The 25,967-nt window shown below is 38.3% G+C and overlaps 2 long non-coding RNA genes across 2 annotated transcripts in view; both read right to left on the bottom strand.

The window, feature by feature from the left end:
* Positions 1-25,967, bottom strand: part of 4930474G06Rik (RIKEN cDNA 4930474G06 gene) — a 438,013-nt gene that overhangs the window by 270,018 nt on the left and 142,028 nt on the right. The gene's annotated exons all lie outside the window — the stretch shown is intronic.
* On the bottom strand, positions 1,312-16,298 carry BC051408. The gene is made up of 2 exons (XR_877262.1): positions 16,156-16,298; positions 1,312-2,929 (listed from the first exon to the last, which is right to left on the bottom strand). It is a non-coding gene; the product is annotated as a cDNA sequence BC051408 (long non-coding RNA).

The raw sequence follows: 25,967 nt of genomic DNA, 5'->3' as shown, positions 1-25,967 counted from the left end.
TTGAGCAGTTCCATGCACATGGAACAGGCTGGTGGCAGACAAAAGGCCACAAGTCCTTTGTCTTAAGTCCTTCACAGTCCTCGATTTAAGGTGATTATTTACCTGGCAAGTACTCTTCAAAGCAATTTTGGTTTGTAGGTTTTCTTCATTCTCCATGGTTCTACAGTAGTTAAGGCTTTCATTTTATGTTGCTTACTCACGAACTTGTCACAGGAGATCCAGGCAGAGTTGAATTCTCTCATGGGAAGCTAGCAAGACTGAGGTGCAAGTACACAGAACAGGATCCAATGGTGATAGAAGAGCCTTTCACTCATGGAGATGAAGTAATCCAAAAGCTTGGGATATAAGAACATTCTTGTGCTCCACATTCCTGACAGTGGCTAAGTGTCATAACCATGTTCATGATGGGTGAGGGAGAAGTGCATGTTGTCTGAAAAGCTATTAAAAATGGGTCCATTAAATATGAATCTGTGGTGCTGACAACAGTATCCTATAAATCCTCACTGTAAAGAGAACTGAGTTCCTTGTCCTAACTACAAATCTCAATTTCAGAGTGGGCTGCAAAGAATTTGAGGTCCCAAAGTGATATATTGACAAAGAAGGTTCATATGTCGTAACTTCCTGGAATTATACCCTGGTTTCTCCCAGGATTCTTTGCTTCCAGTGTGCAATGAAACACTTCTAATTAACCAGGAAAGTCAAGACTCTTTGGCATGTGTGTTCTGTCATGGGAGGTCTTAGCTACTCTGCTTGGGGGCAGACAGAGCATAAATCCAGTAATTTTACCATACCTCCAAAGAGGATCAAATTACCAGGCAACTATCACTTTAACATAATGTGGTAGTGCTCTTCTCCATCTAAGGAAACAATGTGACTGCACATTATCAAAGCACTGACTTACCATAGGATCAGCTTCATAATTTCTGTACTCCTCTCGATTTATGAAGCTGCAAAGATTGTATGTTTATGTTTTGCTTTAAAAAAAAAATCTCTCATGGATTTTAATGGAAGAGGACAAGCAGAATTTGAAAGCTTGATTCTAAAGGAATGTGAAAAGACTTAGTCACTCTTCTCACAGTGACTTAGTCATGGTGCTTGATAGGCCGACTCATCTATGGCTTTCTTTCAGAACAGGGTGCTGGTTACCAACCATCCCTCAAAATAGAAAGAGGAAGCCACTTGCCCTGGATGCTCTTCCTTCAAAGAGGTTCGTGAAGCTCTCTGAGGAAAAGGGGGTTGTAGAACTGTTTAAATATGGATAAGAATAAAGAAAAATAATTTACATGTAAGTTTTTTTGTTTTTTGTTTTTGTTTTTGTTTGTTTGTTTGTTTTTGTAAATTCCCAAACTGACTGGTGTTTAGAATGGCGAAGTTGTCTTTTGTGTTCTCCTTTTCTTTCTTTTGTTCTTCCTCCTCATCTTTCTTCCTTGGAGCTATATATTTCTCAGCCTAAACATTTTGGTTAGTTTTGGTTTAGGGTACACATCTTGGTTTATCACCAATATCCACACTTTCAGTACTGAAGGGCTGGAACACTTCCTTAGAGCTGCAAGTGCATGGACTAACAAGTATACTTTAAGCTGTTTTTAATGTTGAAGTAGGATGCAACAAATTGATCTTTTATGTCTCCAGTCTAGCATGGGTTCACCTCTGACATGGGAAAGAATTGCTACAGACTGGCTCTATACTTGCAAAATAAGGGGGGGGGGGGCGGCAACCATAGTGAAACAAAAAGGAAAAATACCAATGTTTTTTGTTTGTTTGTTTGTTTTTGTTTTTTGTTTTTTTTGCATTTGAAGTATGTGCTACTGAGAATGTACTGGAAGCTATACAATAATGTGCCTAACCACCTATGCAAACCACCCAGCCTTGTGTCAGCTCCCTCTGAGTGATGCCTGCTCACAGTTCTGCTTGGTAACCTGACTCTTTAATAGAGAATAGAAAATGTAATATATTCAAATATGTGAACACAAAATATCTAGCAAATTTCTTACTCAACGTAATATCTAAGACCTTTCTGCAGTTGGCTATTTATTTTGAATCTCAACTTAATAATGGGTTTGGAACAAAGGAGAAAAAAACACTTCTCTTTGAGAACATCAAAAACCTGCAGTATTTCACAGCTTCTCAGTTGCCTTTGATGGAATTCTTGCTGTATTTGAGAAGAACGTATAGCTACCAAAGACGAGGTACAAGTCAGAAGTACCACATTTTTCTTTTTAATTGCTGAAATCAAGAACAGAATCCAGTTATAAATTTGAAAAGTGTATAGTAGAAGAATGGAAAGAACACACAAGAAACAGAAAGAATAGGGAGAAAAGTGTCACACCAAACATAACATTTCTGACTAAGATATTAATTAAATTCAAATATAATTTGTCAAATATCAAAAGACGCCATTACAGACAAAGATGTCAGAGATATTATTTTAAATATGCTCCTTCTGTTATGTAAACAACACTATTGCAAGATTCTTATTGTGAGATATATTCTAAGCCCTGCAATACTGTCTCAAATACAACATTAACAAGTAAAGTTCCCAATTTATTCCTTAGTATTTCATATCAGGTTAGAATATTCAGATATTGAGTTAGAATGTGAATACTCTCTTTCTAAACACCCCAAACAGGGCTTCCCAGTTTCTTTCCTCCCAGCAAAATCAAGATCAGGTCTTTCTCCAAAGTTGCAAACAGCCATGCTCCCCAAATTGCCTGCTATCCCAGGATTAGCTGCTGTGTGGCGATAGTCCCCTTCAAATGAACCAGCTCTCGTTCTGTCTCCCCAGGCTTCTGCCTTGTTGCTTGAAATGCTTCTGTGGCTGCCACTGTAACAAACAGTTCTAATTGCTGGTTGACTGTTAGGGAGGAATTTGCAGCAAGCTGCAGTTGAAAGCTTTCATTCTGGATACTGGACGTAAACAGCTCCTTCCCTGAAGAAACAAGGAAGACAATCTTGAAGAAACAAAGTAATAAATAATAAATCCTTTTCCATGAAGCAGAATGCCAGCACACTTCCCGAAAGGTTGTAGCCTGTACTGGTGTTAATGTGTTTTTCTCCAGGAAAGGAACCGAGGCGCTGGCAGGTTTCTTTGGGTTGTGACGATGGTGGATGGGGTCTGCTTTTGTCTGTGCAACAGTATAGGCTAGGCAATGATGTGAAATTGTAAACTCTCCGATTTATTTTCATGGCAATCTGTGAGATGTGTCCCTGGAGGTAGGTACAACAATTGCAGCTGAATTGGCCTCCCTCTTCCCTTCCTTACATTAGGAAGATTGCAAACTCCCAAATTCTAATAAAGTGCCTGAATAACGGGTGGGCACTGAGGGGGTCTGTGTGCTGCTGAGGAAACCTCTATCATAGCAGAGGAAAAATGTGAGGACCCTATACTATCAAATTTTACTACCATGACAGAATTTAGGTTGCAAAATGTGATGTCTAATTTGGGGATTTAATCAGATACCAAGCTTCAAGGACAGCAGCTGCTGCTCTGCTAGCTTGGATAAAATTATAAGGACTATCTGTTCTTATGCTTCAGGGCACAACGTGATCACCAGCTGAGGTCAGGACGAAATGTCCCCATTGGCAGTCTTACACAGTTATATCCATTATAAGAGATTTAACACCCTCCCCTAAAGCATCGGATACAACTCATTACCAAATAAACACAAGTGTACAGCATGGCCTTCTATTGACAGGCAGGAGTGTGAGCTCACTCTGGTTGGAGTACAGAGAGATGAGCCTTGATCTGAAGCATAGGTCTTAATGGAGTTTCCCATACACCATTAGGAGATGACATTCAGCTAGTGAACTTGGTCACAGACGCTTTTTGATTTAGTTATTTCTGTAATTTGTGACTGGAGCATCCTTCCCATTGTCAGATAGTGACTCTTGATTATGTGAACAGAGTACTCTGGAATGGGTGATCCCAGTCTTTGTCCTTACTTACTATGTAATGCACACTATGTGCAAGAGCATGAAGTAACACACATCCAGTACTACTTTTGGAACCATCTTGGGATAGGTTAGCTGAAGCCCCTGCTGGGAATATGATTCTTAGCTGAGGCGATGAATCCACTTCAAGCCTCCCTGGTTACTGGCAGGTTCCACTTTCTTGCGGTAGTGAGACCAAAGGCCTCCACTCTTCTCCCAGCTGCCCACTACCAGTAGATCTTCTTCTGTTCCTGCATGTCATCCACAATTTATGCTACGTGAGAAGTTCATGAGCTCTTCCTCCAGAATTCTGTGACATGTTCCTCTACAAGGAAGATTCAGTACACCTGAGATAGCCCTCCCCCACATTCTGGGATATGTTCCTCTACATTTGAGAAGTATCAAGTAGAAATGACAGATGCTCAGGTTCTCCACATGTCCAAGAGGGAAAAGGGTATAAACCTTAGGGGTAGGAATGTGAGGACCATCTGTCAATTGTGTCTAAAGCAGGACTTTGCAGATGATATCACTACTGGAGCTCTGATTTAGCTACTGACACTAGCAAATTTGGGCATGAGATGGGAATAGCAACTTACCTAGTTTTCTTATGTCTATTACTAACGATTTGCAAAAAAGAACAGATGACTGGGGAAAGCCCTATAGAAAGGACATGGGAGACATTTGTGCCCACTCAACAGAGGTTGTTCTCACTCTGGTAGTCAAAGATGTCCCCAGGTAATTGTGAGACCTCTGTGCATTTATATCCAATGACACAGACTGCTTCTGGCTGATGACAGACTTCTCCCACTGAGACTAGAGGCAGATGAAACTTGTAGTTTTGTATTCTATCCCTCTAATGGCAGAGATAACATCATGAAAATAAACATTGAACTGAGAAGAGAAATGAGTGTGTCCCCATGCTCCAGAGAGGAAAGAAAGAAAGAGAGAAAGAAAGAAAGAAAGAAAGAAAGAAAGAAAGAAAGAAGGAAGGAAGGAAGGAAGGAAGGAAGGAAGAAAGAAAGAAAGAAAGAAAGAAAGAAAGAAAGAAAGAAAGAAAGAAAGAAAGAAAGAAAGAAAGAAAGAAATGGGTGTTCATTCTGTGAATGTCATGGTGTGTATGTGAGATGTGAGTGTGTGTGTGTATACGTGCGTGCATGGGTGAGTTTTCTTGTACATTCAGGGGGATGATATATGTGGTGTATGTGCAGTAAAATGTACATATACATGAGGATATGTGATGTATATGTATATGTTGGCAAATGTTTTGTATGTAGTGTTGTGTAGAGTATGTAGCAAGATGTGTATTGCATTGTGTATTCTGTGTATTTTAAGTGTGTGCAAAGTGAATGTAGTTTTCTGTTATGTATAGCATGCCACATATAAGTCTATGTATGTCTTGAGTGCTTTTGTATGTATGTGTGTATAATATGGTATATATGTATGGTATATATGTATCTAAGTGTCTATGTGTGTAGTGTATTGATTAATTTGTAGGTGTTTAGTGATTATATGTAGGACCATGGGTGTCTAAATATGTGCTCTTTGTGTATAATGTGTCTAAGTATGTTCTGTATGTATAGTGTAATATATGTGTCTACCTGTGTGTAATGTAATGTGTATATTTACTTGTATGGTGTGTGTCTCTAGGGATTTTCCGCATGTGCTGTGTGTAATATGTGTGTGTCTCACTTTGTGTTATGTGTATGTAGTATGTGTCTTGTTGGATACTGTGTGTTCACAGTCCATGTCTCAGTGTATGCTGTATGTGTCTACATTTGTGCTGTGTATGTGCTTAGGAATGTGTAGTATGTTTAATACATGTCTAGTTTTGTGCTGTGTGTTTAATGTGTGTTTATGTGTATGCTGTATTTGTGTACTTAGCTTTGTGTTGTGTGGGAGTGTGTCTCTAAGTGGATGTTGTGCATGTGTAATCTAGTAAGTGCTGTTTTTACGGTAAATGCCAAGATTTTTGCATGTTTAGTTGTGTTTAGCTGTGAGGGCTATGTTTAGCGGGCCTCAGTGAATGCTATGTATAGTATGTGTGTACATGTGTGTGCCTAGGTGTGTGTAGGGGGTTGTACACATGTGCATCTAGGTGTGTATAGGGTATGTGTGCTGTGTGCTGTGTGTCTAAGTATGTGCTGTGTGTTTCTGTGTGTTTCTAGGTATATGCTATGTGACCACATCCTTTTGACTTGGTAGTTATAGAAGAGAAAGACATGATTGGCAGGCCCATTCAGTAAAAAAGTATGTCAGAACTGGACTGCTGGTCAGCTCTTCCACATTCTTTCAACTCTACAAAACAGACTTTGCTTCTTCCAAATCTATATCATCAACATTCCTTTAAATAACTAGGCATTGGTGAGTAGACATTTTTTTATTGTATGGCTAAGTTCAATGCTCCGCGGCTCTGGGTATTGGCCAAACAGCAGTGTACTGGTCAGTTAGGGAAACTTCTGCACTGCTGAGTTCCCTCTTGTTCTGATAGGAGTAACAAGAAAAGGGTGTCTCTGCCAAGTTCAGAATCAAGACAGACTTTCACACAGAGCTGTACTTCAGTGTCTCACATGAGTAAGAATTCTGATTAAGAAAACACCTGCCAGTGCCTGAGAATGGAAACCTACTGGCCAGACTGGGAAGCCATCTCCGTGAAAGACAACAGTGAAAGAGGTGTCTCATCCACACACAATGTCCCCAGAGGGATGATGAGTGTGTCTGTTGTTTTGTCTTTGAGCCAGGACTCTGGATTTAACAACTGTGGCAGAAAGGGCAACGAGGGGAAGAAATGCGGTGTCTGAATTCCTTCATTACAAAACAGAACTATGTGGTTTCTACGCTGTTCTCGCCGTGTCAGTTTTCATCATATTCCTGTATTTTGGAGCCTATTTTTTTCCCACGCTTTAAATATTTTATTGAATCAAACCCTGTCAGGAGCTCAGTGCAAATCCGTTATCTTCACATTAGACAGGGAGTGGCTGTCACTTGCATATGAACTACATGGAAAGATTTGCATACTTCTAAGGAATTTCAATAGTTTTCACAAAATATCATCTTCAGCTGGAGTTTAAGAGTTTCCCCATCAACTGTGCACACTGCCCTCCACTGAACCATCACATTAGTAATTACCATGAGTCATACAAAAAAAGGTAACATATTGAGAATTGTCTTACTCCTGGTATGACAATGCAATCAGCTGATTATCTTCTGGACTTGCAACAGAGAACGTAAATGTTACCCTTAGAACCTCATGGTTATCAAGCTCATGGTTCCCCTTCCTAACACAAGAATTGTCCACTTCATAACTACTATTTTATTCCTATTTAATTTTCTCACATGCTCTTTCCAGACATATAGACATTTACTCAAATATGAACTTCACTTCATGGATTTACAACTCCTCCTATAAGCTGCACACAAACTTCTCCAACAGCACAATATTGATATTGGAAAGAACAAGTGCCCTGAAACAATAAAATGGAAAGAGACTGGAACTGCACTCTGGTGAGCAGTCATCAACTTTTGCAGAACCACGGTTTTCATGTTCCTGTCTTTCCACTGTTCCTGCAGGGCTCTTTAGCTTGTTTGTGTAATCTTTGGCTTATTATATGTAACTGGATTTGCTTAACTTCAACTAAATTTGTTAAGAGTTCATCAACTATGATTCCATCTTGGCATAGCCAGCCATTCACCATTTAACATAAACAAACAAAATTATGGATAGGTCTAGGTAGCATTTAGTTCTACAAGAAAATTTATAACCCCTTCCTATGTTCCAAAACTCAGGGCTGAGTTTCCAAGAACAATCCTGAAAATAATGAAATAATCTAGTTTGAGGCTGACCAAAGAATTTGCTTGATAAAAAAATTCTACTGCTTAGTCTTCCTGAAATGAATAACCATTGCCTAATATTTTGCTATTCAAAAATTTACATATTAACACTCAGCTAGACACACCTGTAACAAGAAGCTGCCAGGTGTAGTTCCATTTGTACTGTCTTCCAGTATGCCAGTAACCAATGCCTGGGCCAGATCTCCAGTCACATATACCTTAAGTTTTAATGGTTACCATGGCAATGAGAATAAGGCATTACAAAATGCACAAGCTGTTAACATGTTGCAGAAGCCAAGGGAAAGAGCTAAGAATAAACTTCTACAAATTCTCGATCGTACCACATTTGAGGAAAATCGCTTCTAAAGCTACATAGTGTCCCAGGGAAGCAGCTCATTACTCTCCGCTCTAAGGTGCCCACCTCTCTCTCCATGCTTGCTTTATTGAGGCTGGACCACCTCCCTGTCAAGGATGAGTGAGCATGCCAGAGTGTGGTGGGGTGTACTATTTGGAGGAGGTGGGAATGGAAGCTGGGGGAATAAAGAGCTACACTTCAAATCTCAGCTCTTTCATCAACTAGAAAGCAAGCCTGTGTGTTTTCTAACAGGGATGACAGAGGAGAGGATTTAACTGAATCTAATTTAGATAAATCTAAATTTCAGTGGGTTAAAACATCACTATAGCTCTAGATAGAGGAGATGAATGTCTCCTTTACTTTCAAATTTTCAGATAAAAGCCTAAAATTTGGGCTACATGGAAACAAAACACATCCACCCATGTAATCCTCTCTCTGGGATGACGTATTGTTTGCTGAGTGAAAGGTCTTCCAGAACAAAGAAAGCAGACAAGAACTGGCCTTGGTTTAAAACAAGAAAACCAGCCAGAGAAACGAGGCATAATGTGGTAGCATATAGCGGTTTGCTGCTTTTAGGCAGGTTTGCTCTACCACAGATGGAGTTCTTTGCTTATTGATTTGTAGAGGGGGACACCAGCAGAAAATGGGCAGGGTAATGAAAGTGAGAATGCATTGGTTAGTTAATAAAAATGCAAGCCTGACTCATATTAATTCCATGCGGCATAATCTGATTGGCCAGTTCACCTACTCAGGGCAGGGAAAACCTGCCCTTCTGACCTTAGGACTCCGCTAGCCCATTACTTTGGAAGGACAGCTCTCATTGCTACACACTTCTCTGTTCTGACTCCACATCATCTCTATGCTATGCTGTTCCCAGATGCCTACATGTCTAATCCTGCCTCTGTCCTCATTTTCATGAAGAGATTCTCCTCACTTTAGGAAGATCTCTGTCCACACTGTGATCGGATTTTACCTTTCTCTACCCCTTCACTGCATGGTGCACCTGTGAGTGTCCAAGATTGTCTGGGAATTTTTATTTCCAATTCTCTTTCACTCCTGCCAGTCTTCACTGTTCCAGCTAAATTCCTGAAATCACTGTCCTGACTTCTTCAATGTCCCAACAATACATATGTTTCAGGGGGTTTTACTGCCATCTATCATGGGCAATGTCCTAGAACTTCTCCCTTTCCCCCATCATTTGTTTTTTTCACTTCTCCAGTTAGATTTTCGAGCACTTATGACTGGACTACACATTATTTTTGCAATGTTCACTATGCTTAAAACACTATCGTGCTCATACTAAGTACCAATAAAGGCCAATGGGTTGACTTCAGTTTGAATCCCTATAGGCTATGTTCTCTAGTGTCACAGTATGTCTTGAAATAGTATTTTAAGATCTGCTATAAACGCTAAGACTCAAGTGATAAAGATATAGTAAATCAAGAAAATGTCCACTGGGTGGTAAGATGATAGGGTTTTTTTTTCCAGCAATTCATAGAACTGCTCAGATTTGGGGCAGGCCAGAATCTGTGATTCTGGTTCTCATAATACTGAGGTCCTTAGGGCCACATGGACAATTCAGTCAAGAAGAGAAAACAGGTGGCATGAATCCACTAAGACCTGTTTTTGTATCATACAGTAAACTACTATGATATGCTCTTATTATTCTACATTTTCCTGTAAGAAATTGTGTGTCTAATCAGAATATGTGATATGGCCTGTTGATTATCAGGATATACAGTTTGGTATTTTTTTTAAAAGTCCTTGTTTAGAAACACGCAATATTTTTTGGTTGTAATATCACATTGGTCATAAGATAACTTAGACCAACTCATAAAATTTGTTTATATCCAGGTATTGCCTTTAATATGTGGATTACAAAATGAACTAATACTTTATTTGTTGACAAGAGGCTTTCTTATTGTCAGATCATAGGGACCAGGACATGCACACACACACACACACACACACACACACACACACGTATATGTCTGTGTGTCAGATCTTCTACAAAGTTCATAATGGTATAGAACCATAAGAGAGGTCTCCAGAGATACAGTGAAGAATTTCTCAGAGTTAAAAACAAAATGTGTCTGAATTAAGGAAGAATAGTCTGAAGACTATGAAATGAAATTATTGCATGGCAACAGTGAGAGCCAAGGTAACATCATATTCCAGAAAAGGCAAATAGGATATATCCCTAATGATAAAATTCATGAAAGAAAGTAGTTCCTTGTGACTATAGGCGATGAGGATACTATATATTGTAGGACTGACTGTTCATGAAAGGCTAAGGTCATCATAGTCACACTGCAGAGAAGATTTTAGTACACTGAGTCACAAGAATAGATCTGCCATCCCCACAGCACTGGATACATAAAGAACATGGCTGAAGAACTAAAGGTAGCCATTTAATCCTCACAGACCAGACATAGCCCTTTCCAGTTTGCACATATGTGTATGATTTGTAAATCACTTGAACAATTTCAGCAGAGTTTGGATATGGCAGTCAATTTCAGAGTGTAACTTAGAATTCTAGGCTCTAATTCCTTCTGGATTAATGACTCATTTAATGGGACTACATTGTATCACAGAGCAAAAGAGAAATTCAGGATCTAATTGAATACTTTCTGACTTGCAGATCATCCAGTTTTATTCTTTGTACACCAATCTATTTGGCATAGTGATAGATCAAGAAAGGGATCTTGATACTCACTCTACTAGAAGTGAGGGCTCTGAGCAAAGGGCCATTCCATTGTTAATGGCAGATGACCACACAGAGGAAGGATCACAAGTACAACAATGGAGCTGGGGTTCTTTTTGTACCAAGAACAAGTGCAGCAATCCAGGACAAGCTGCTATGATTTTCAGTATTTATTTCCTCTCTGCAAATGAGAAGATGATCACTTTATTCAGTGGATTGTTGAGCTAAGATTCTGCAAGGTCATCCCTAGATACTCCTTTTATCACTGTCCACTATGAAGGACAATACATAATTTATCAGATTATTTTCATATGTCCATGCATATTTTATTTTCCCATACAAACACATTTGAGAAAAACCTAGGGTAGGCATATTATTGATAAACAAATCAACCGAGTTTCAGGATGATGAAATGAGTGTCTCACATACCCCAAGGCAGCAGTTTAGAAAGAATTACACCATTATGTTTCTGCTATATGAGTAAAACAATTACTCCCTCAGCATTTGCTAAACTATAATATCACTCCAAACCCAGGACCTTTAAGAGACACCCTCAGGGTTACTGGCAATTTAGGATGTATCCCATGGAGAAGGCAAGTTCCTGCAGCATCCATTACAGGATGCAGAAGTCTTTGTCCTCCCTCATCTACCTTATAAACTCTGATTGTTCTGTGACATAGAATGATGTAATTTGAATGCAGAGGTCTGAAGGCTTAAGCATACAAACAGGGGCTATAATGTTTCAACCTCTGACCTATCTGACTACAAGAAAGCAGTTGCTGGAGAGACCCTTTCCATAAACACTGAGTCAACTCTACCATGACTGGTCGCAAGCCTCAAACCCTGGAAATTTCCCATGTTGCCTCTGAGCCCAATTCACCAGTCTTTTAACAAACTGAATTTTCATTTCAGGCTCTAGCTTCAGTCATGTACAACACCCTCAGTATCAAACCCAGTACATCATTTCCAGTGATGTCTTCATCTACCCATTTTAGATATAAGAGTTCCCCCAAGAAACCAGAATAAGCCAGCTCTTCCTCAGATAGAATCAGTGCATACTCTCAAACTGTTTTCAGCCTCCTTATAATTGGAATGTTTTATATAAAAGCATATGCTTTTTGGCTACTTTGTTTAATTCACTTTTAAAGGGGAGATTGAAACTCCACCAAGCTTCAAAAGAGATTAGTAGAATGTTTCCATATCCGGTTTGAAGCAGATTCCATGTCCCTCTTACCCTGCACTACTTCATTCTTTTACACATACAAATATTTGTCTTATAAATGCTGCTGTGAAGATAAATAATTTAATTAAGAATCTGAGCCATGTAACTGCAGAACAGAGAGAAATATCCAGTGGCACAGGATATATGACTCATCTGCAGAAATGGCATATGTCTATTCTCAAGAAGAGGAAAGATGTCACATTTCCTATTGTACTATGAGGAAATAGCCTCCACAGGGACAGATGTTGCTTTGAAGTTTCTAATGATTTTAGGAAATGCAGCCTAGGAGACAAATACATTCCTACAAGGGAATGTAGCCAGCAGCTTTGATGGAGGCATGCATAACTCAGAACTTTTGCAGCTTTCACAGAATTTATTACAGAAGAACTCAAGAGATCAAGGTTTTATTTTGTTTCAGATGATTCAGTGTTCAATAGCTGGGTCCATGTTTGTGTAGTTTAGCAGATCCTCATTGGCAAGGTGGCTGAGGAACAGGGAATCAGGATGGGGGTCATCATGGAGCAGAGTGCTATAAGTGAAGGGCACAATGACACCGAGCATCATCCTAAAGGACCCAGTGCGAAACAGCATCATGGGGAAGAGCAGAAAGGGTGGACATGTCATGGAGAAAGGCACAGAGGGAACAGGGCTTTTTTGGGAAGAGTACCTCAGGGGAGAGCAATACACACTGGTAGACAAAGGCCAAGCATCAACAAGAGAAAGGTCTAAGGTAAGACCCAGCCTCTAGGAGTCTCTTTCAATGAGGTTGTACCTTCCATAGTCCATGAAATGCTACCTTCATCATTACATCAAACCACTGTGTAGAACTGAGCCCTCATGTACACACTCAGACTATCTTTGACTAGTTTCTTAGGCTTCCTCATTCTAGTCAAGTTTACAGTTAAAATTGATCATGACAGACAAACTGTACACACATAAATGTGGACTTCAATTCATTTAAAAATTGGTATGGGTATCTCTTCGAAGAGGGCCATTTGGAAGGTCCTAGAAGTAATTAAGGGAATTTGAAGATGTGATTCTCTCTCTCACACATCTTCTTGAGGCACATTTGCACTGAATCTGTGGTAACCATAATACCTCTAAAAGGACCTTGCCACAAAAACAAACAAACAACAACAACAAGAAAACTAGAACCAATAACATAGAAGCTTGATGAGCTCTATTTTAGATATTGAATTAAAATCTAAAATTCAAAGTGAGGTTGAACTGCATAGAGACAAAATGTTCCCACTAGGCTAAGGCATGATCACATTACCATTGCACTTCCTCACTTATCCAGTTACTTAGCCATGTGAAGATCTGACAGATCCCAAGAAAACTTGCTTCAATGGATGAAGTCTGTGGGTCGAAATCTATACTGCCTTCTGCCCCCATCCCACATCTTATTATAGCATAAGCTTTAGGAAGTCATCAACCTCTGTTTGTGTTTTATAGTGGGAATGATATTGGCATGTTTAGTTACTTCTTATTCACTAAAGAACAGATCAGAATGACACAATAATATTACAAATTCTTACTATATGGTTAATGCAATTTATAGTTTCTAAATGTGTGTATATTTCTTTTTAGAAATAGTTCAAGTCCAATAACATGACATACAGTCACAATGTTGTAAAACCATCAGCACTACCTAAATCTGAAAGTCTGTCTCTTTTCTCAAAACATTAAACACCGAATGATCCCATTCCATGCCTTCTCCTTGCTCATAGGTATCATATTTATTATGGTAGAATCTCTTCTTTGATCATAAGTAGAATCACAGCATCTATTTTCTTTTCTGTCCAACTCACTTCAGTTGGGATGCTGCCAAGGATGTTACACAGTATACAGTTCTAACTCCTTCACCATGCTGAGTGACACTTGCCCACGCATGCACTATGTTTAGCTATACCATTTCTTTGTTGAAAGATTCTTTGGTAATAATCTATGTTTTGTCTTTTGTAGAAAAGACTGCTATAAATGGGATATTAACATCAGCTCACATATCCGTGTTAATCATAGTGGGATCTGAGAGTCAATGTTGGTATATTATGAGAGGCTAAGTTAGCTTTTGAGGGACCACCATACTCTCCCCAACAGTGTGTCTACACACACACACACACACACACACACACACACATAGTCTATGTTCTCGCAAGCAGTGAATTCTCTTCATTTTACTGCTCAAAACATGTCACTCATTCTCATTCCCCCATTTGTGTGTGTGTGTGTGTGTGTGTGTGTGTGTGTGTGTGTGTGTACAAGTTACTGATCCTGCTGCATCTGAAATGGTATCCCCCTGTGTGGTGACTTGTGGGTAGTGGGCTGCACACAGACAGCCTGGTCTCCAGTTGAGCAAAGGTCTGAAACCCCAGGGACCTGATGGGTGATGAATTCCACCTTCATGGGACAGAAGGTGTTCAATCATATCTCCTGGGCCCCCGGCTCCTGTCGAAGTTACTTCCTCCACAGGTCCCCCAGGAAAGGTGTGTGGCTATCAGTCACATAGGAACAGAACCAAACCTTCCCACATGCAAATAAGGTTTCGCCCAAGCTCTCAGTCCAAGCCAATGAGAGGTACCTGTTGTCGAACCCTGAATCACCCCAAAACTGTCTATAAATTCTATTCAGGGAATTAAAGTTGTGGGAGACCTACTGAGTCTTTTGTTCCAAGAGCTGTAACAATTGGGAAGGGATCTCTCCCGAAGCTCCAACTGAGGTTCCACTCTAGTCCTCACTGAAGAGTTGCTTTCCCGTCAGTCCAGCCTGACCGGACTCAGTGCAAAGCTGCGCAGTTACCGAGTGACCTGGAAGGCATGGTAGAGACTTCGTCTCCCTGCCAATACTAGCTTCCCTTCGCCAAAACTCTCACACCAGGCCTGGCAAAAGATCTCCTTGGGAAACCTCTGGTACCCGGCCCAAAGTGACTAAAATGGAAGAGCTTGTTTTCTTTTGGGTGCTGAGTTGCAGCTTTGGAAGACATATATTCTAGTGTTGTGTTCCCTCATTTGAGGTCTTCCACACATGTTTTTTCGATATTTATGGAGAGACATTCACTTTATTAGTCTCTTCTTTGATGTTCTATTCAAGGAATAGTAATCACATCCTATATCACAAGATATTCCCCCAATTTATAAGTGTTTAGTTCATCTTATACTTAAATTCTGACTTGCTTATAATAAATTTTATTTGTTAATTGGTCCAAATCTTTTCTTTGACCAATGATTATTTCCCCCAGAATTACATGGTGAGTTACTTTGCTTTCCTCGACTGGTAATCTTGGTTTCCTTGTGAAAAGTCATTTGTCCATGGGTGAAGAATTTAGTGACTGGCTGTCTGACCTATTCTTGAGATCCACAAACATGGCTTCATGTCATTATCACACTGTTTTGACTACTCTGATTCTGTAGTACATCTTAAATTCTGTTATTTTCTCAAAATTGCACTGATATACAGTATTGTTTGATATTGTGTTCCAAGTTTACAATAGATATTTCCTATCTCACTCTGAAATAAGATTTTGACAGATTTGGTGTTAAATCTATGATGTTTTCTTTCTTCTTTTTGTCTTTTGTCTTCTCCCTTCCTCCTCCTCTTCCTCTTCTTCTTCCTCTTCCTCTTCTCCTTCTCCTTTCTTTCTATTCCTCTCCTCCTCCTTCTTCTTTTTCTCCCCCCTCCCCCTTTACCTCCTCTCCTCCCACCTCCTCTTCTTCTTATTTTCTCTTCGGGGAAGAGTCTTTGCAAAATTAAGGCACCAAATCCTTGAGCACATATGTTCTCCTGATGATTTATATCTTTAATTCTTCTCAGAAATATTTTTACTCTTCAAATCCACATGCTTTCAACTTTCATTAAATTTGTTCCTGTCATTTAATACTTTACAATGATGAAATAAATTAAAACTCTGCCTTCCTGTCTCTTAAAACTGATCTTGCAACAAGAAATAAGGCAGACCGGGCAGCTGTTATTGTCTTCACAGCATGATTCAGGAGGCTTATGAGTTAAACTTCAGTCTAATTTGTAAGATCATGATTGATATTTTTAGGTGTTGGCTTTAACCCCAACATGACTGCATCTTTGTCTAGGTTATTAACCTACACTTATATCATGGCATACCTGACATCATGGTGCTGATGACACAAAAGTGTTATGAGAGCAAAGTGTGCAGTTCCTTTGTGAATCCTTTGGAGGGTCCTAAGAAGGTTATCTACACAGTTCCACTTCCTGAAGCTCCTTGCACAGCTGCCTTGGTTGCTGCTGAAGATATACCAGGACAAAGTGAGAACAGGATCGGCTGACCCTCACATCCACAACCTCTGAGTTAATTGTGGCTTGGTGTAGCAAACTGAACAGGTCTTCACTGACAGTCATAGTTTTTCAGACATAAAGCACTCACTATCTTAAACTTAGGGAGTATCCATATGATTAATGATTACCCGTGTAAATGCTAAATGCTAATACTACATCAAATAACAGCAAAGCTACTCTCTGTAGATAAACTAACAATTGCATCTTCTATAGTCCTCAATGTGTTAACTTCAGGGATTTTTTTTCTGTTCTTCGTTGCTCAAGTTATATATTATTTGATTGCATTTACTTATGTGACTGTTTACTTTAAAGTAGAGGGGTCTGTTTCAAATCTTTGTCTTAAAAAACAAGCAAGCAAGAAAACAAACAAGAAAAAAAAACAGCATACATTTCCACAATTAATTTTTGCTTCAACTACATGGGCTGGGGAATCAAACTCCTGCCTTCAGGCTTGGTATCAAATGTCTGAACTGTCTGCGCCCTCTCCCTACCTTGGAAGGAGTATTTAAACTTTTACCTCTATTTTGGTAAATGAGAAGAAAACTCTTATTTCAAGTGATATGTAGTGATATTAGCAATTGCTTTATTAATCATGTGTTTGAAAAAATTATATTCTTGTATGTAAGAGAGTTATTAACCACTTAAAGATACTTAATTTCCATATGCACGTAAACAACAAAAACAGTCTCAGCAGGCTATATTTATATATTTGTTCATATATAAATGCATGTGACAAAATAATGAAAGAAGAAGAGGCTATCAACACGAGACTGTGGAGTTATGAGAAAAATGGATGAAGGGCAATTTGGAGGTGCTGGAGGGAGGAAAAAGCGGTGGGAAAGTGAGGCCATCTCATTTCAGCTATAAATACATCTTTTAAAGTATAAAAAGTGTAAATAAAATGCTTGCCTAAAACATTTAATATTCAAAATACATTTGAAATGACCCACATTGTATTTGCTTGATGTTCTAATACATTGCTACACGTTTAATTTTTAAAAGATCACATAATTTTGTTCTTTTCTATATTTTGAGGCTATGTGTCTAAATGGCCCTCAGTGTCTATAATTTTGCATAACATTCTGGAAAGGCTTATTTCTACTTTTTTTTCTAGTTCTGAAATCTTCTGGCAATCTTTATCTTGTGACCTTCTTATCTGCTTTCCTGCTTGAAATGTCAAGTTAGGGGGTTTTCAAACCCCATTCCCTCACCTTCTTTCCCCTGTCTGCCTCTTTTCAGCAAAGAGATCTTTTGGAAATGAGTTTATTCACCTTATAGTCATCTAGAATAATCTTACATCACAAGATTGCCTCCTGGGCTATGTGAGTATCATCTACAACTTGGAATATAATCCTGGCTCCAAAGATGAAGACAGATATTTTCTTGCTTCCAGCTATGTATGCTCTATCTTTACTTCTAAGGTCTAGACAGAATCTTGCTCAAATTCCATCTTTTTACTTGGGAAGAAAGACTAGAATTAAAAAAACAAAACAAAACAAAACAAAACAGTGTAACTTACTCAGTTGTTCTTCTTTGATGTTTCCTACACTCCTGGTGTTTCTATTCCTTAGAAACCACAGAAACCATGCCAATTTCAAGGTGCTGAACCTCAGCAGAAACTTATCTTTTCTACAGCATAACCTGTTTTCTCTTTTCTTTTGATTTGTATGCTTAAATACTGATAAATATTCCTCCTAATATTTTTTTTTTAGTTTTTTAAAAATATTTATCCTCCCTCCAGGGATCTTTCCAGGTCTATTTCCTGTTATGTTTACAGCCAACTTTGTGTCTTTTCCACCATCAAGACTAATGTGTGCTGCCAAAATATCACTGGATATGTGGCCTCACAGTGGTGCATGATTGGCTTATGAGAGAAAATCACCCTTGCTTCTCCAGGTAACTAAATATCAATGGTTCCATATCTAGGGGTGAGACTATGTACCCAACCCTTAGTTCCATGCTGGGATTTGGTCTGCTGAAGTCTGCACAGGTTTATTCTAGTGATAATATATTAAATAGTAGGGTGGTGGTAGCAGAAAGACAATAAAATCTGAAATACTCTATTGGTCAGGAGTACCCAAATTTTCGATGTGATTGTTCATTTATATTTTCTACACAGTATTGGTTAATTTTTCATCCACTCATGCATCTTTGTCTTATTGGTTCCCAGCTGGAATAGATCCTTCTTGAAAGTTAAATAGGCAGAGTGACAAAAGAATAGCAAGGTTTATATATTATTTTTCTATTTGCACAGAATAAAAAAGGATTATGAACTCCAGGTGTATATAATGCATTCAAAGCTCGCCTACCCACAAAAACAAGGAGACGTGTCTTCCTTTCCTCAAGACACCTTACTCTTTATTTGTTTTCTTTTGATTTTAGGTTTCAGAATGATGCATCTTGCCTCTGACAAGTGACAGTAATTACAGAATCAGAAAGTCACATGTGGGAAGGGATGCTTTGTTGTTGTCACTCTTCTCACACTGCAAATGTTCTGATGGACTCAAAATACATTAAACAAAAGTTCATGGCTGCAAAAATTAAATGATAATTGCACAATTTTCTTGTCAAAGTACTTACAATTCAATGGCCATGAGTGTGATCTTCATGCCAATGGATTGTTTTATAATATAAAGAAGCTGTTTGGGATTCCCTACATCAAGAAAATTTGACTCCTGTTGAACCTTAAAGCCTGTGACTATCACCCATATCTTTTATCAGAATTAAAAACACTGGCAAAGACACAGCAACACACTTGATTCTAATCAGGCAGTCAAGTAATGTGGTGTGTTTAAGCTGTAGTTTGCTGGCAGTAAGAGCAGAAATGAAAGCCTTTAAAGGCCAGAAGAAATCAACACTTTACTCAGTGCAATTCTTATATTTTATCTAAGAACTGAAGAAATTGAGACTCCCTAAATTTTACGGACTTATGTAGCAATTTAATTTTATAATGTTAGGATGAAATTTTCCTTCTTCTACACTTTGACCTCTCCAGTGCTAGCGGGAGCTCAAAATCTTGGATCCAAGCACATTTATTGATCTTCCTTGAGCTCTGGTCCTATGTTAAATTCTGGGCTAACTGGAAGAACATGTGCTTACACTTAATGAATTTAACTTAAGCAGCAAAATTGCCTTTCAATAGAGTTGTTAATAATGTAAGGTACTTGGTCTTTAGAACCTTGGAGAGATTGCCTGTATCTGAAGCATTTTCTTACTCACCAAGAATACATTGTTATCTTTATAATTAATCATCCTGATCCCATCTATATCATGTGTCTAAAGTTATCTTTCTGAATGATTTTAATCTGGCTAGTTAGTGTCTCCATATGGTATTTTTTTCACTACCTAGAAAGTCCTGCTGTCCATCATGCCTAGCTAATCTTTCCATATGCTTTCATAACTGGTTTTTCTTTGGCTATCCCAACACCTACTGCCTCACTCCTTATAGAGACAGCTCATATCACTCTTCATTCTATGTCTGGTACAACTAAATGTTCTCTTTCCTGCTTTTTAAAACTCAGTACAAAATTTGTAATTATTTGTTACATAAACCCTGGATCACACATGGACCTCTTAGGACCACTGAGGAACTTACGAAGATTCCAATTACTGGACATGTTTATCATTCATGTAGAAGACACTTCATGGACATGAGCGACTAGTCAGCGTTGTCTCAGACTTCTCTTATTTATCAAAAAAAGAATTAATATGGTCTTAAACTACTTACTCAATGTTGAACAAGGTTCAGACACAGTGATCCCTGTGTGAGGTCTCAGTACAGATTTCTCAGAACTCAAAGCTGTGTCCACCAGAAAACATGGCCCATATGGCACTTCCCAAAATTCTGTAATCTGTAATGTTGTTTCACCTAGAATAATACAACACTAACAGCTTGTAGACATGCCAAGGACCATGAACAAAGACCTCCTTGCTGGGAAACACAATCTCCATCCCCCCTCCTTATTTAATATGCGTTACTCTTGGTCTGTCAGCTTTTCATTCATTTTATAAGTATTAATCTTTCCAGATATTTTTATGGGAACTATAGTCATATTCTTCCCAAACGGGTTCATCCTGAAGGCTCTGGAAAGAACTCATCAGTCTAGTTAATACTTGCAAGGGTTTCGTGGGTATCTAATTTAAAAATAGAGAATGTGGCTCTCAGCTTTGCAAATCTAAAATTATCTTCACTTGGGCTTATGATTAAATATGGCCTATTATTCTATTAGTTTATACTGTAATCAACGTATTAGCCTATCATATAAATATCCACTTAGCTATACTTGTGTATATTTTATTAAATAATGGTTTAAGAATTTTGAAGATATTTTCCAGTAATCATTTACACACTTATATTTTTGTGGTTCTTAGTGAATGAAAATGTGCTCCATTGAAAACATTGATGTTTTCAAGTTCACAGACTGAATTCCATCACCTACTTAGCTGTCATGTCTCCCTAGCTGTGGAGACTTGACTGTGATGGTTTCCACAGCCACCAGCTGCCTGGGATTGTCTTTCACTAGTATGGTGGCAGTCAACTTTTGGAAAAGATCTATGAAAACTGTCGTCTGGAAGGCAAGCCAATGGCAGAACTTTTATCTATAAGCCCAGGTAAGGGGATACCCACTTCTCCCTGGGAGAGTACACAGAAGTGTCCAGTAACCAATATGTCCCTGTGAAAACAATGTCTTCTCTCTGTCTAGAAACGTTCATGATTTTCCACATTACAAATCACAATAACAAGTTCATGCAATAAAGCTCTGCAAATGTCCTGCAGTGGCCTCAGAATTCTCAGACAGGAGCCATACTCTGTCTCTTCCTTTTGGCTATGGCTCCCTTAGAAATTTCTTTAGATCACAAAGTCTAATGTGCTACTCTTACTGTTACAGAATATTAGAAATTGAAAACCAAATGTGTATCCTGGTTCTCACTGTTCAAAATCACTGGACGTGCTCACTTGGCTTTGTTACGTTTAAGTAGAACATCATGACAGGAAACCCAAAGAAACTGCTCACTTAATGAACTCTAGGAAACAAGGAGAGGGGAAGAGGTCAGGTTCCTACCATACCCTTAAAAAACAAGCTGCTGCTGATCCAACTCTATTTCTCCAGGCTTCATCCCAAAAGTTTCTACCACTTGCCTACAGGGCCACAGGCTGGCCACCATGGTAAGAGCTGAGATTTAGGGAACATTCTAGAGTTTATGGTTAATACCAGAGGATCATATTTCTGAAATTACTATCCATCAATCAGATGCCTCTCCTTTTTCTGGTTTTTATTTGGACACTGGGAAATTGTGATGATGAAAAGAAAAAAGAAGAGGAAAAAAAATCTCATGTATGATGTGCAACCAATCAGAGTTGGATGGGAGTTTCAATCTAAGATGTCACTAAACTGCTCCTCTGCCACCACATGCTAGTCTGCTGTGAGGTAATTAGTTGCATTGTGTGCTGTGCACACATGACTTTGACACTCAATACCTTGCTGTTTCAGCTTTCATGTATACTCACACATTGGCTCTTATGAGGAAAATGCTTACACAGCCCTGGCTTTGCCTTTCAAAACAAGGCAAACACAGAAAGCTATCATTTTGCCCTAGGTCAGAAGTCATGTTCCTAATATTTAACTGGGCAAAATTCCTTCTGGCAAGAACTGCCCAGCAATCAGACATACATGCCTCAAGTCTATGAGATACCTCCCCAAATCAAATTACAAAGATGCAACCCTGATCAGAAAGGCTTCCTTAATCTTAATGTCCTAGCAAAACAATACTTTATTTCCCAGCCATGGCATTGTATGTATTTTCATTTTCTGTTCTCATTTCCTTTTAGATTAATGCCAAATGACATCACAACATGTTTCTGAAAACTCCATTCACAGTTCAGTAGGAAGAGTAGAGCTGCTCGAAGGATTACAGAGACAGTGTTTTATTTAGGCAATACAAAGCAATAGATATACCCCAAAGGGTCAGTAGCACATCGGAAGACCATAAGAACCCCCCTTTTTTGGTTTAAATTAACAGTAAGATAATGACTACATTTAGAAAGCATTTTCATGTATCAAAACAACCTTGAAAGAAACATGGCAGGTTCTATTTGAATTTACTTCATAAACATCTAATTTTCTGAGAGTTTTTGAAGACAAAATACTTTATTATTTTGTTATTTTTCTGTAAGGATCAGTCTCATTTATGTGTGAAAAAGTAAATTCGACTACTTGTATTCTCTTTCCCAAGAAGGGTAGTTGTCCCAGCTAGAAACTAAGAAATAGATAATAGAAGGACACCAGATCCTTGCTTCATGGTTCAGATGCTAGCCTAGTTGGCTTTGCCTGCATATAATATATACAGGAAATAATCTGCAACTCAACAGGACAGAGTACTTCCTTCTCTCCCTGTGTTTTCATTCTCATTGAAATAGTGAAAAGCACTCAGATCTTATGAGGCATACATTTATGAAGCAACAACACAATATGCACAAAAGGACAATGGTATATCAGCAAATGTACTTTAAATATGGACAGAATTTATGTTGAATTACGTTGACAGGCTGCATGTTATGTAAGGTAACATTACTTTCTAACAGCTAATAACCACCCAGTAGAAACTTGCATAAATTCTCTCAGTTATGAAAATTCTGACCACACAGCCAACATTGACAGTCCTTGTTCCTGAATATATTGGCAGTGGTACATTGTGGTCAGAAGACTAAATCTGGATGTGGTTCTTGGTCATAAAATTATGACACAGAAATTAGCTTAAAATTTGATATAATAAAACACAATGGTACATATTAGCCTTTTACTCATAATCTTTAAGTGTGGAATTACAAACACTTTAATCTTTTTTTTTCAATTTCTTTAGAAGCAAGTTCTTTGGGAAATATATACTATGCTGATGCCCTCTTTATCGACTGTGTTGCTTTGGGCTACATCTGAGTTTTTATTAATAGAGTTACTCAGTGTGGTCTCTTAGATAGTTAGAAGATGTCTTGGGTCATGCCAAAAGGATTAGATATTTGTGGGATTAGAGAGTTAATGGTTGAAGCTCAACTATTCAATGTTCCAGAAATAAAGAGAGAAGTTGAAGGCTGGCAATTATCAATATCTGTCATAAATTTATCATTTTCCTTGATCCTGCTAATCATTCTATTGAACCATCCTACCTGAGGTGACAGTGAAAATTGCAAACTTACCACACACTGGTTAGATGTATTGATCATTTGAGAATAATTAAACTTGTGATCACTCTCTGGGAAACAAACTTAAAGAGGATGTGTTATCATTAACTCTGTTATGGACAGTTAATACACATTCAGTGTGCATATGAGCTAAAGGGTACAATCTATGGAAAGAGAACACTTTTTTCAGATGCAGATAAAAAGTTGTGAATATATATATATATATATATATATATATATATAGCACTAATAAATTATCTAAAAACTTTATGGTTTCATATCCTTTCTACAACCTTCATGCCAAAGCTTAAGAGAAGCCCATGATTGGGCTTTGTGGCCTTTTCTTTATTTGTAGTTACTCCAGAAAATTATATATATTTGAGAAAATGTGATGGATAATATAAATATAAACAGAGTCCACAAATTGCTTAGTTCAGTCTTTCTGCATGCAAAATGCCCATTGTGGGGTAGATTTCTTTTAGGAGGAAAAAGTATGTATGAATTACACGGAAAAATATGAAATGGGTGTAGTCATTTGATAATTTTAGTATAAGCTATTTCACAATTTGGAGCCAAACAGATTTTCCTGTGGCTTTTAAAAATACTTTGCCTTTCTGTAGTTTCTAATGCTAATGTGTTCATTGGTGCACTAGACTGTGTTTGGTCTCTTTCCTGGGTATGATCTTGCCTTTTCTAAATGCCACCATACTAGAGCATGCATCGTCATTTGTCAAATGCATTCTGGAATTCATCCTTATTAGTTATATAGCACTGAAATGAGAACTCCAACCAGGTCTCCAAAGAAAACTGCATCATACTGAGACAGAATTGGCATTGGTCCCAGCAGCCACTTGGATTTGATTAGAACAGAGCAGGTAGAAGTCAGAGGGGTCATCATCCTGTAAACAAGGACTGTTCTCCTTAAGGAATCAGATTCCACATCTCATCTGTTCCTAAGATGAACTGATAAGAATGTCATTTGAATTCACAAACTGATCTTGACCTTGGAGATGGAAAGATCACTCCTGAGAAATGATCTTCCATAGAAAACTGTCTCAAGAAATTTCTATTTTTTCTTGCCTTTCCCATGGATTTCCCAAGAGGCATATTTTCTTCCATTAATCTCGCACTTGTAGAAATTAGCACCATAATAGAATATAAGCTAACCAAAATGATAAGCTCCTTTATTATAACCAAGTGTTTTTCTTTTGTGTCCTAGATGCCAAGGATACACATGTTCAATTCTGAGCTTTCATTTTAATGGTAGGAACAAAAATTCATCATTTATGATTTTTTTCAAGACAGGAAATCTGAAAAGTTTATTCTGATCATTAATCAGCCCCTTTAATTAAGCACAGTTATATCCCATCATCATTGCTGTAATTATTGATTGATTAATCTTTCCACTATTAATTAAAAGTCTTAATTAAACTTTCTCTGGTCTTATTTAAGCTAAAAATATAATTACTATGTGATCTCCCTTTCACATGCAACATATACTGCTTGTATCATTGTATAGTCACATTTCAATATTGAGGACTCACATATGAGCACACTAAAAACAATTGTGGTAATGTCTCTGTAAACACTCATTCAATAAGTATGTGTGTGCAAACACATAGGCTCATTGTTCACAAGAAAATATTGAGTGGAAAAGGCATTACAGAATATATGATTTTAAAAATCTTAGTTCATAATAAGAGGGCAAGTTTTCCACACACTCACCAGTACCAGGACCCAGACTGAACAAGAAAAAAAAAATCAAACTCCTAAGCCTGTAGATCATAATAGTTGGAAGATATTGACAAGAAGCCCATTCCCCCTTTATCAATAAATGACTAGCCATATTTAAGGGTGAGCCTGGTGAAAAAAGAATATTGCTTATCAAAGTTCTGCGCATTTAAGATCTCTCCCCTTGAAGTATTTTAGTGTCCTGAGATCATTCCTAGGGCTCCCACAGGAGCTAAGAAGTGTTGTACAGTGAGCTTTGTCCTCAATCTGAGAGTCGTCTGCTTATGAAGAAATAGTTGTATTAGTCCCAGGGTTCTCTAGAGTCACAGAACTTATGGAATGTTTCTCTATATTAAAGGTATTTATTGTAATGATTTACAATCTGGAGTCCAGCTAACACAACATAGGGCAGCTGTGAATGGGAGTCCCAAGAATCAAGTAGTTGCTTAGTTCCACAAGGCTAGCTGCTTCAGCTTGTCTTCTGTATAAGCTGGAATTCTAAAGAAGTCGGTTCCAACAGATGTGCTGGCAAGTAAGTGCAAGCAGTCAAAGAAGAGTGAGTCTTCCGTTTTCCAATGTCTTTATGTGGGTCTCCATCAGAAGATGTGATCTAGATTGCTTCCCACCACACGTGGATTTGGAACTTGCCTTGTACCCAGCTGGGGTTGAACTCAGAAATCTGCTTCCATCAGTCTCCTAGGATTAACGGTGT

Source organism: Mus musculus, chromosome 18, assembly GCF_000001635.26.
Source record: "Mus musculus strain C57BL/6J chromosome 18, GRCm38.p6 C57BL/6J".
In the NCBI taxonomy this organism is placed as follows: domain Eukaryota; kingdom Metazoa; phylum Chordata; class Mammalia; order Rodentia; family Muridae; genus Mus; species Mus musculus.
Note: the sequence above shows the minus strand (reverse complement) of the source record. Positions and strands in the feature narration are given on the sequence as shown.